The following is a 12,097-nucleotide window of genomic DNA, read 5'->3' on the forward strand; positions in this document are numbered from 1 at the left end:
ACTTTGGCCTTACTTGACCTTGGGCCCATTACTCTCTGGGTTTCTGATTTTTTGTCTGCTCAATGGAAACCGAAAAACTTCTACTATGGGATTTGTGGCGATTACTGAGATAGGACAAAGATTTTTCACCTTGACCAAACTCTAGCCAGGCTCCTCTGAGTCTTCTTGACTAGGTCTTGACTGTAGCCTGTGAAGACTGGAACAAATACTAACATAGTCTAACAGCTTAAGGCCTGTCCAAGGATGACACTAGCCTCCGTAAAGTACCTGCCTGAGGGAACTCGAGGCTGCACGAGGAATTCACCATTTGTGCCAGCTGAAACCTGAAGACAGCGGATCCTGTCTCCCAGCATCGGTGGGAGGGAAGGAACCCAACTTTGGTAAGCCCTGGTTAACAAGCCCAGAGGTTTGTACCAACCTCTCTTCCTGCTTTTTGTAATTTTTGTTTTCCTGACTCTACTGAGCTCCTGCTCGCCCCATCCCTACTCTCCCATTCTCTGAATTTAGTTCACATTGGACTCTTTTTCCTTATGGGAATAGTATACTACTGGTTAAAGTATGTCCTTACCCTGTTAACTATAGTAGTACCTGGCTTTGTTTGTTTTTTGCAGATACCATATACAAATGCCTTTGCATAATGTATGGCCCCAGTGGCTCTCAGGAAACGGTGAAATCCTGTTTCTACCTCTGTCCAGACCGTCTCTCCATCACTGAGGCTGCCCAGCCTCCTTACTTGTTTCTCACTTCTGCCCCCAGTGAACCTTTGCAGAGAGTGGGGATGGGAAGGAGTGCTTTTCTTGTCTTCTTGCTATCGTATGAAGCATGAGTTTCATTGAGTAACAGTGTCCTTCCTGTTGATGAGGCTCTATAATACTAATATAACTTAGATCCATTGTATATTAAACATACGTTTACAAGGCTTAGAAATTTAATCTTTTTATAAAATTATTAACAGGCTTAATTCATTCTACTTTTCTTGTATAAAATCATGTGGTGGCCACAGCTGGAGCCAGGTGCTCTGTGCAGGAGCCCTGGGGTGGGTCTTTACAAGACGGTCAGTGAGTTGCTGTAGGGAGACGTGGTGAACGCAGTCTCTTTCCAGAGGTCGGGGGTGAGATAGCTGTAGGTCTTAGAGACAGCTCGCAGGTGGCCTTGGTGAAGTTGCCCGGGGTGGCAGTGCAGCCCCTGGCTGAGGTGTAGCAGTTGTCCATACCAGCTGTCAGCAGCAGCTTCTTGGGCACAGGGGCTGAGACAATGCCAGTGGTCCTGGGGTCAGGATGAGGCCACCAGCACAGAGCCACAGCACCCAGTCACCTTGTGAGGGACAGTGTGGGGCTTGTTGATCTTATCCCACCAGTAGTCTTGCCGCACAGGGACAATAGGGAACTTAGCCAGGATGACGGCCCCATGGATGGCAGCAGCTGCTTCCTTTGAGCATTTAACACCCAGCCAACATGTCTGTTGTAGTCCCCAATGGTGACAAATGCCTTGAACCGGGTCCTCTGGCCTGCATATGTCTGCTTTTGCATGGGCATGATCTTCAAAACAGCATCCTTGAGGGATGACCCCAGGAAAGAGTAAATGATCTCAGATTCTTTGATGGGCAGAGAAAAGAGATAAATCTCTCCAGGGACTTGATCTTCATGACCTTGACCAGGAGGCCCAACTTGGTGACAGAGACCCACTCCTTGTCCTTGGCCTTGTCTCTTTGAGCTTTGTGAGCCTCAGCCCAACGCTGACCCCAGCTGCAACCTTGGCCCCAGATGCCACTGCCAAATCCTCCACAGAAGCCTCGGTGGCCTCCCATTCCAGAGCTCCGGGGTCTCTGGGCCCTCCTGCAGCACCGGCATCACCGGCCACTTGGTGTTTCCTGGGGAAAAAAAGCTAATCTTTTATCATATAGTTTATATAAAAATAAGTGAGAAAGTTAGAAAAGAGCTAAAAGGAAGGCCATGACCTTTATGTCATAGCAAAAGATATGGATACTTTCAGTTTTTGGATGCATTTTATCAGTATGGATACAACCTGAGTTTTATTGCCTTCAATTTTATGACAAGTAAAGTTGCCAGAGGGAGCAGAAGACTGAGTTCCAAACAATCATATTACTACTCAAACTTTTGTCTTATAGCATTTAAACTGTACACTGCTTGCAACTGAGCTTCATCTTAATGAAATGGCTCTGAACCCATCAGGAAGCTTCTATTTAAGGGCTTTGTGACAGTGTTATCTCTCCCCTTTTAAAATTAATTCTGGATGTGGATTGGGTTTTCTGGAAATCTAGTCTTCATATAATGAGAGCTTTCCTCTCTTATTAATGTGGCTTCCAGGGTTGCTTCTGACTAAAAATAAATTACTCCTAATAAATATCTATGTAGTGATGGTTGTATGTATCCTTGTACACATCCATGCAACTGAAATTTCTTGTGGGTAACACATCTGCTTTAAAAAATTACCTATAGGAATATTAAATTGGAAGCAGGGATCCCAGTAACCAGGTCCTGGAGTGCAGCCAACCCTCAAGCAATGAAATGATGATTTCTGCAAGCCGGCTTGACTGGGCTGGACCTGGGCAGATGATGGAGGGGAGCAAGATGTTCCAGCAGCTGCTGTCTAGTGAACTGAGACGGTGCATTCACAAGGTGGGCAGACAGATGCCATAATGACCCTCTAAAGAATAACCGCATGCAATACAACATAGCTGGGAAACGTGGGGAAACAATGGCAGCAGATGGACAAAAACCTGGCTCGCAGTGAGCAGGGAGAGGCAGCTCATTTATAGCAAAAAGCTCTGTATGGCTCAGGGAGGGGCAGGGATCCAGACCCATTCCAAACCTGTAAATAGCAACAGGCCTAATAAGCAGCATTCATCCTTCTCAGAGGTTTATTGAGTGCTTCCTATGCGTTCCACACTTGGCCAGGTGATCTGTGAACCTGGGAGGAGTGCAGGCTTCTTGGTTGCCAGGAGTTTAGAGTCTCATGGACATGCAGTGAGTTTCTGTTTATATGATACATTTGGAATTATGTTGTGGTTAGTGACATCACTGGCATTTAACAGTCTTCAAAACCTAGTTATTCTTTCCCTAGATCTTGGATTGAACAACTGCCAAGCTAAAGGAGATGAGTTTTAGTGGACTAGAAGGCTGCAAGCAAGATTTGATGAGTCACTTCTCCAGCAACTTTGCCCCAACATTGTCCAGTAGCTAAGACTGAAACTATTGTTCAGTTCCTAGTCACCCGGCTCAGAGTTACCTTTTTATGAACACACTTCAGGGAGGATGACCAGTCTACACCTGAGTTTTAGCTTTATCCAACAGGACATCCATGGAAGAAGGCTTATTGCGATTTCCAGATACAAAAGGCAGTCCCACTCTGTGTGTGCACCCACGTACACAAGCACACACATATGCACATGTGTGCACACACATGTGCCTGCACACATGTTTTCTGGATTATGTCTTCTGTTCTTTGGTCCCCAAGTGAACACTCAGCATTGTCATCATAGTTGTTGCCATCACTGGGTTGGCTACTAAAAGCTAAACCACAACATCCTTTCCTACTAGTTGAGTCCTTTTGATAATCTGAAGACAGCTGTTTTCCATTGTTTGCAATGTGCATTTTCAGAAGAGGGGGTTAAAATGCAGTGTGAGGGATATATGGAAACATCTTGGAATCTAGTTGAAGTATTTGTAAGTTGTTATGTTGTGAAATCGTTGCCCCTCGCTGGAACAGTGTTTTCCATATGAGAATAGGCTGACATGGTTTGGAATTGGTTAGCTTTCATCTGTAGTGGAACAGAAACGACCGCCGATGAATCAGTTATTAAGATGGCTGCACTTCGGTAGGTCGCGGTTTGGCAGATTTAGCCTGGACTACCACCGCATCACCACCAGTTTCATCATCCTCAGGAAAAACAAAAACCATGCTGTTGTGATACGAGGCACACGTAGAGCTTTATTGCCACATCCTAAAATACAAATGAACAGTCTACGTTTCCACTAATGCTTAGCTGTAGATGTTGTCTGTGTAAAAATAAGAGAAACTTGTGATCAAGAACAGCTAATAATTATTAAAAATTTACATGCCAAGTAATAGGATGTCCCTGATCTGTGTATTATACGTAAAGTAGAACAGAGAAAACCAAATGATTTCATGGTTTTACCCTTATCACGTGGAAATAAGTTTGATGATATCAAGTGCTGAATAAGAGAATGAAGAAATCTTTTTGCTGTTGGTGGGAATGACATCCGTGTTGGAGAACAATTTGAAAGTATATTTAAAAAGCTGAAGCTATTCATACTTTATAATTAAAAAAATTCACTTCTTGACATATGTCCTAGAATAACATTTGCATATCCAAGGAGATGTGGAAGTATTTTTATAGTAGCCTTATTCGTAATAGCAAGCATTGAAAATAACCTGGTGGTAAGTTCTTATAAGGGAGCACTGTGCAGCAGTGAAGGTTAGGAAACTATAGGGACATGTCTACATTGAATACATTTTGTAAGCATAATGCTACTTTTAAAAAGTAAATTGCAGAATATTATATGCACTACGATATATTTCATGTAGGTTACCAAAACATGCAAAACAACATTTAAAATTACCAAAGAATAAGTATAAATGTAGTAAAAGTATAATGCAATGAAGGCTAATGATTTTAATATTCTTTGTATTCTTTTACATGTCTTTAACACTACATAAACAATGAACGGACAAATTAGCAACACTAAAAGCAAAGAAAGGGTATTGTAAGATTCCATTAAAGAGGTGGAAGAAAATTACTGAAGGGAAGGCGGAGCCTGTGGGATTAAGATTTTTTTTCTGTTTTCTTCTATGAGAGCATATATTAAGTGGCTACCTCCTCTAGAAAATGAATTCAAAGAGGAAGGTAATTCCCATTCCATTTTTATCTATTACATTTTCTTGTTCCTGAGATGTAGTCATGGGGTTTCTCAGAAGGCTCTCCTCCTCGAGAGACATGAATAGTTCAATATGTCGTAAGCAGAGAATTTCTGAAGCAGATCTATTCAGCTGGAATCAGATACTGGCTAAGCTCTGGAAAGTCTTAAATGCCAGTGTAAAGGGGTGAGACTATGTCATAGACCTCAGACAGTCACTAATGTATGTATGTATGTATGTATGTGTGTGTGTATGTATGTATGCCGTGAAATAAGATGAGGAAAGGCTAGATAGATAAGTACATACACATATGTAACTGACTATAACATATATAACCTGCATAAGAACAGTTGACCCTTGAGCAACGTGGATTTGAACTGTTCGACCTACCTATTGACCTATCTACCTAGCTTTCTATGTAGGTATGTTTATATCTATGGCTCTAATTACAACTGTATCTATGTCTTCTTTAGAATGCCCTCACTTATCCAGGATTGGGGTGGCTTGGGGGGGCAGAGCATTGAAGAAAAATTATAAAAATATTATCTAGTTTCATTTCCTTTATTATTAGAATGGGAAATGGAAACTTTAAGATGAAATGCCTATGTTTAAATATTATGGCTTTAATATTTAATGGTAGCTAGTAGATTATACAAAGAACTTTAAAGATGATTGTACAACACACTGGTTAATGAGAATGACTGTTATTGATGACAATAATATTAACTTGCTAATACACAATTGGGATGGGAGATTTACAAAGGAAATTTTTCCAAGGTGAAAACAGAGGATTGATATTTCTGGCCATGGGATGTGAGATCAGAAATCAGCCTATGACTTCACAACTTTTAGAGATGTGACATATTCTTCTTGGAAAACTTCATAATTTCTTTTCATTTTTAGAAAAAGGTCTAGAATAACCATTATTTTAAAACAAATTATGTTTTAGTCCTAGTACCATAACATAAAAACATAATAGGTGTTCAAAGGCCATCGTTTAACATGATGGACGTATTAAGCCAGCTACTGCTTTGGTGGTGCGGGAGGCGGAGGGGGAGGAACTGTTTGGTGCATTGTGGGATTCGGGGCGCTCTTGGCTTCTACCGCTAGTGGTCAGTAGCACCTTCCCCAGGCACAGAACGTCAACATTGCCAAGCGTCTCCTGAAGGGCGAAATAACCTGCATTTGAGAACCACTGTTCCAGATGTTGCCGGACGTCGATGATTTTTTCCTTGCGTCCTCCTGCTTGTGCGCACTGGCCCAAAGAAATTCAGGAGCTGCTGCAGTTCAGTGTCGAAAGAAAAAAATACTTTAATATTGAGTTGACCAGTACGGAGACGGAGAGTTTATGCTCTAAAACCTGACTTTCTGATGGCATATCGGTTACAGAGTATATGGGGCGAAATTATAAGACATCGTGGGTCGGGGTTCAGGGTGTGCAGGGAGCTGATGGGTGGGAGGTGAGGTAAAAGGTAATGCGTCATTTCTTCAGGTCTTGAGGACAGTTCTGAGGTCTATTCCAGGGTCTCTCTATTTGATCCGGTGGGAAAGTGGCCAGGGGGTCATTCCATTTTAGGGCTCAGGAGCTGAAACGTAAGTCGTGATGTTATGTTTAGCCCGAGGAGATCTGCCTTGTGGCCATTAGTCAGATCTGGGCTACTGTCTCCTGCTGCCTCCGGGCTGCTGATCATCCAGGGAAAGGCTAGGTCTCTGAGGGTAGATCTGTATCTTCAGATATATCTATATCTAATCTATATCTGTATCTATATCTGTATCTGTATCTATATCTAATCTATCTATATCTATACCTATATCTATATCATCTATATCTATATCTTTAGCTATATCTATAACATCTTTATCTATATCTACCTATACAGATAGATAGATATGGTTCTGCACAAATAATGCCCCACTTTTATTACAAAATCATTAGCATGTAATTCTGTAACATAACAATATCACACTCAAGCACAGCATATGACATTTTAGGTGAAATGTTCAAGTTAAAACTATAAATCATTACACCCATGTTATTACTCTACTGACCACACTGAAGCAGGCATTACTTCTGCTGGACCCTGTGTGTGTGTGTGTGTGTGTGTGTGTGTGTAGAGAAAGAGAGAGAGAGATGATTTCCAGAGCTAGGATTTCAAATTAAATTTAATCAAAGTCACAGAGACCCCTGGTTTTATAGAGAATACTACATATTTTTAGAGTTATAGATCTATTTAAAAATTATCATTATGTGTAATTTTATTCATTTTATTAAAGAAGTACTAGAAACTCGCATGGAGAGGATATAGTGAAGTTTTGTTTTTTAATAGAAGATAAAACATATCAGGGATTGTGTGTGAGACTCACCTAAATAGTTTCTATTCTTAAGATTGAGAAATGGGATACACTACAGAAAAAATATGGCATTATAAACTCTGCAAATCAAGAAACCAAATGTATTTTAAAAAGCTTTATTGAGAAAAAATGAACATACCATGAAACTCACCCATTTTAAGTGTATACTTACATGACTTTAGGTGAATTTATACAGTTGTACAATCATTACCCTAATCCAACTTTTAAACGTTTCCATCAGCCCAAGCCATCCTTTCTGATGTTTGCAATCAATACCTGCTTCCGCTCCTGCAGACCTGTGCAATCATTGGTCTACTGTTTTGTCTCCTCAGACATTGCCTCTAAATGGAATCATATAATATAGAGTCTTTTCTGTCTGGCTTCTTTCAATTAGCACGATATTTTTGAGGTTCATCCATGTTGTTGCATGTTTTCAGTAGTTTGTCTCTGACCTGCTGAGTACTATTACACTGTGTGGGTAACTGTATTTTGTTGATAGCATTTTGGATGGTTTCTAGTTCCTGGCTATTATGAATAGACTAGTATGAATAATTGTGCGGAATGTTTTCATGTTTGGTAGATATCTTGGGATGAAATTATGTGTAAAGATACACATATAATAACTGCCTCTTTAACTTTTTTAATAAGCTTCTAAACTGTTTTTCAAAGACTGTCCTGCCCTGACTGGTGTGGCAGGGTTGGTTGGGCATTGCCCTGCAGAGCTAGGGGTTGGCAGTTCAATTCCCGGTCCAGACGCATGTGGGGGTTGTGGGTTTGGTCCCAGGTCAGGGTGCGTGTAAGAGGCAACCAACCGATGTTGCTCTCTCATGTGGGCGTTTCTCTCCCTCTCTTTCTCTATCCCTTCCCTCTCTCTAAAAATAAGTGAATAAAATCTTTAAAACAAACAAAAAACCAAAAAAGACTGTCCCATTTTATATTCTCACTAACAATATATCTTGTACATAGTTTCCAGTCTCTCCACTTCCTTGCTAACACTTATTATTGACAGTCTGATGTAACCATTTCAGTGATTTTGTAAAGGTATGTCATTTTGTTTTTAATTAGCATTTTCTTAATCATGAATGATTTTGAGCATTTTTTCATATGCTTATTTCCATTTGTTCATATTTTGGAGAAATATCTTTTCAAATCTTTTGTGATTTAATTTTTTGAGTCTTATTGAATTTAAAGTGTAATTTATATATTCTTAAAAAATCATTTGTGAGATAACTTCTTTGCAAATATTCTCTCCCTGTCTGTGGGCTCTATTAGTTTTCTGAAGGTGCCTCTTGAAGACCAAAATTTTTATATTCAATGAAATCCAATGATCAAATTTCCCTTTTTTGATGGTACTTTTGGTGTCATGTCTAAAAAAAGTACTTGCTTAAGTCACACAATGAATTTCTTAGGAATTTTATATTTTTAGCTCTGTACTATATTTAGGGCTCATATACATTTTTGACTTAATTTTGTGTATGGTGAGATATAAGGGTCAAGCTGAGTTTTTAAAATATAGGAATATCCAATTGTTATTAATCTAATATCAATAAAAATGTTAATATCAAGTATAATTTTTAGAAAATCATGTGATTTAGAAAAATCTTTCTCCATTGAATTTCCTTGTCATTTAAGTTGAAAATCCCTTGACCGAATGTGTTTTGGTCTATTTCTAAACTTCCTGTTCCCCTTCACCTGCCCACATGTCTGTCTGTCCTTCCCCCAGTGTTGCATTGTCTTGCTTGTTGGGGCTTTACAATACGTTTTGGAGTCAGATAATGTAAAGTCTAACAAGTTTGCTCTTCATTTGTTTTTCAAAGTTATTTTGAATATTTTAGGTTTTTTGTTATTTTCATATAAATTTTATATGAATTTGTTCATTTCTACACACACACTTGCCGGGATTCTGATAGGAATTGTGTTACATTTAAAGATCAACGTGGGGAGTACTACCATCTTAACAAGTTGAATCTTTCACTACACGAATGTGGTATATCCCTCCATTTATTTAGATCTCCTTTAAGTCTTACAGTTTTTGTTAATTTTATTTCTAGTTATTTTATTATTGTTGATGCATTGTGAATGGAATTGTTTTCTTAGTTTTTTTTTGAATGGGAATATTTGTGTCTAAGTTTTTAACAAAAAGTTTAAAAGTGAAAAAAAATAGAAAAAGGTTTACAGAATTAGAATATAAAGAAAAAATACATTTTTGTACAGCTGTACAATGTGTTTTATTTTAAGCTGCATTGTTATGAATGAGTCAAAGTTTAAAATTTTTTAAAGTTTATGAAGTAAAGAAGCTACAGTAAGCTAAGTTTATTATTTATTGTTGAACAAAGAGAAAATTATAATTCACTGTAGCCTAAGGGTGCAGTGTTTATAAAGTCCACAGCAGTGTACAGCTATGTCCTAGGCCTTTATTTCACTGACTCTCCCAGAACAACTTCCTGTCCTGTGAGCTCCACTGATACTGTCATACAAGTGTAGCACTTTTAAATCTTTCACACTGCATTTCCACCGTAGCTTTTCTGTGTGTAGATAGGTTTAGGGACACAAGTACTTGCTATTGTGTTATAACTGCCTACAGTATTCAATACAGTAACCTGCTGTAAAGGCTTGTAGCCTAGGAGCAATAGATTCTACCATATAGCTTCGGGGTGTAGTTAGCTATAGAGTCTAGATTTGTGTAAGTGCACTCTACTATGTTCACGCGATGATGCAAGCACCTAATGATGCATTTCTGAGAACGTACCCACATTGTTAAGTGATGTAGTAGATGTATGGGAAAATATAAAAGATCGAAGATAGTACATAATTTCCTACTCTTGTAATTTCCTTATAAAACATAAGGTTACTTAAAGCAGTATTTCTAGTATTGAATTGTTATGTTTATAACACATGTTAACAATCATATGACAATAGCACTAAGAAGGGACAGAATATGAAGCTGTACTAGTGCAAAGTTGCTATATTTTGTTTGAATGTAATCAGCATTAACTTAAAATTGTGATAAAGAATTATGAAAAGACACATTATCCAAATGGACTCAAGAATAAATAGAAGATCATCTCAACATATATAGAAAAATTATCCAATATGATTGAGCACATATTAATGAAAATATTCTTCCACAATTAGGAATAAAAGCAAATTTTCTCAACTTGATAAGTAACATCTACAACAAACTTACAGTTAACGCAGTTGATAGCGAAAGACTGCACTATCTCCTGTAAGATCAGGAACAAGGCAAGGATGTCCATTCTCACCACTTCTACTCAACACTGTGGAATAAGCCAAGAAAAATAAATTCAAGACATGTATGAATTGTAAAGAAGAAATAAAATATTTTATATGCAGACATCATCTTTTATGTAGAAAATCCTAAGGAAGCTTAAAAAAGCTATTAAAATTAATACACAAGTTTACTAATGTCACAGGTTGTAAGGTCTATATACAAAATGAATTCTGGGCACTTTTATATACTAGCACTAATCGAACCAATTAAAAAACTAAAGATGAGGATCACCCACCTCCACATCTTGCCCCACGGGGTCCATGGCGGTTGGTTGGTTTGTTTTCATCGTAGGTTCGCCTGTCAGCAGACACTGCACCATGAACGTCCCTCTGTATTAATGAAAACCTTTTCAGTGTTGCAGCCAATGTTTTTCAAACTTTTTGAGGAGTTTGTCGAGGTCTGCAAAAACTCCCGTTAAACCCTGAACTGTGAGTATTCTTGGCGTTTCTTCTTTTTCTTCTCCTGCAGTTTCCTTTCCCTTGCCTCTTCTTTGGCTGTGCATTTCTGTTTTAGTTCCAGCTGCTCCTCCTCAGGCAATTCTTAGGAACCCTCCATGTCATCCGCATCCACATCCAGATGGAAGTTCTTTGCCATCTCAGCCACAACCTTCTTGATTTTTGCAACCTCCTCATCACTAGCAAATCCTTTGAGGTCATGGACAGACCTCTTGAATGTCATTTTCCAGATGCCATTTATACTTACCTTGATTATAGCATTCAATGCCCAAACAAGGGTCTTCATGCAGTTACAGATGTTATAATCCTTCCGGAATTGCGTCAACATCTTATCAGTGTCTTCCTCAGTTGTGGCAATAGCTTGGGCAATGATCCTTCCCAGGCAGTAGACCTTAAAAGTTGCTATGGCTCCTGATCCATTGGTTGGATCAAAGCAGTGGCATTTGGAGAGAGAAACACCACTTTTATGTTGGGATGAAACCCACTAATCAAAGAGGATGTCTGGAAGCATTATCAACAATAAGTAAAATCCCTAAGTTGTACACTTGAAACCTATATGGTTTTGTGAACAAATGTCACCCCAATAAATTCAACAAGAATAAAATAAAACAAAATGAAATAAAATAAAACAATGAGCAAAAGTATCTTACTCTCCAAATAGTACTTCTCCATTTCATTGACACAGCAATTTAGGAGGGCATCTTGGAAGAGAAGCTGGGCCATCCATGACTTCTCATTGCTCCTGTATTACACTGCTAGTTTTTGTGTATTCAAATGATTGAAGGGCCTGGGATTCTCACTGTGCCAGATCACAAAGGGCTTCAATCTGTAACCTGAAACATTGTCCCCAAGCAAGACTGTTGTCCTATTCTTAGATGTCTTGAAACCTGGCAATGACTTGGCCTCCTTATATGGATGAAAATCATTTCAGGCATCTGTTTCCAGCGTAGGGAGGTTTCATCCATATCGACATTTGTTCTGACAAGTAATTTTCCTTCTCAGTTAGCTTATGTAGAGTTTCCAAAAAATTCTTCAGTTGCCTTTACATCAGCACCCCCAGACTCACCACTCATTTTCTCATTATGTAATAATATGGTGA

This window comes from Desmodus rotundus, chromosome 10, assembly GCF_022682495.2.
Source record: "Desmodus rotundus isolate HL8 chromosome 10, HLdesRot8A.1, whole genome shotgun sequence".
Lineage (NCBI taxonomy): Eukaryota > Metazoa > Chordata > Mammalia > Chiroptera > Phyllostomidae > Desmodus > Desmodus rotundus.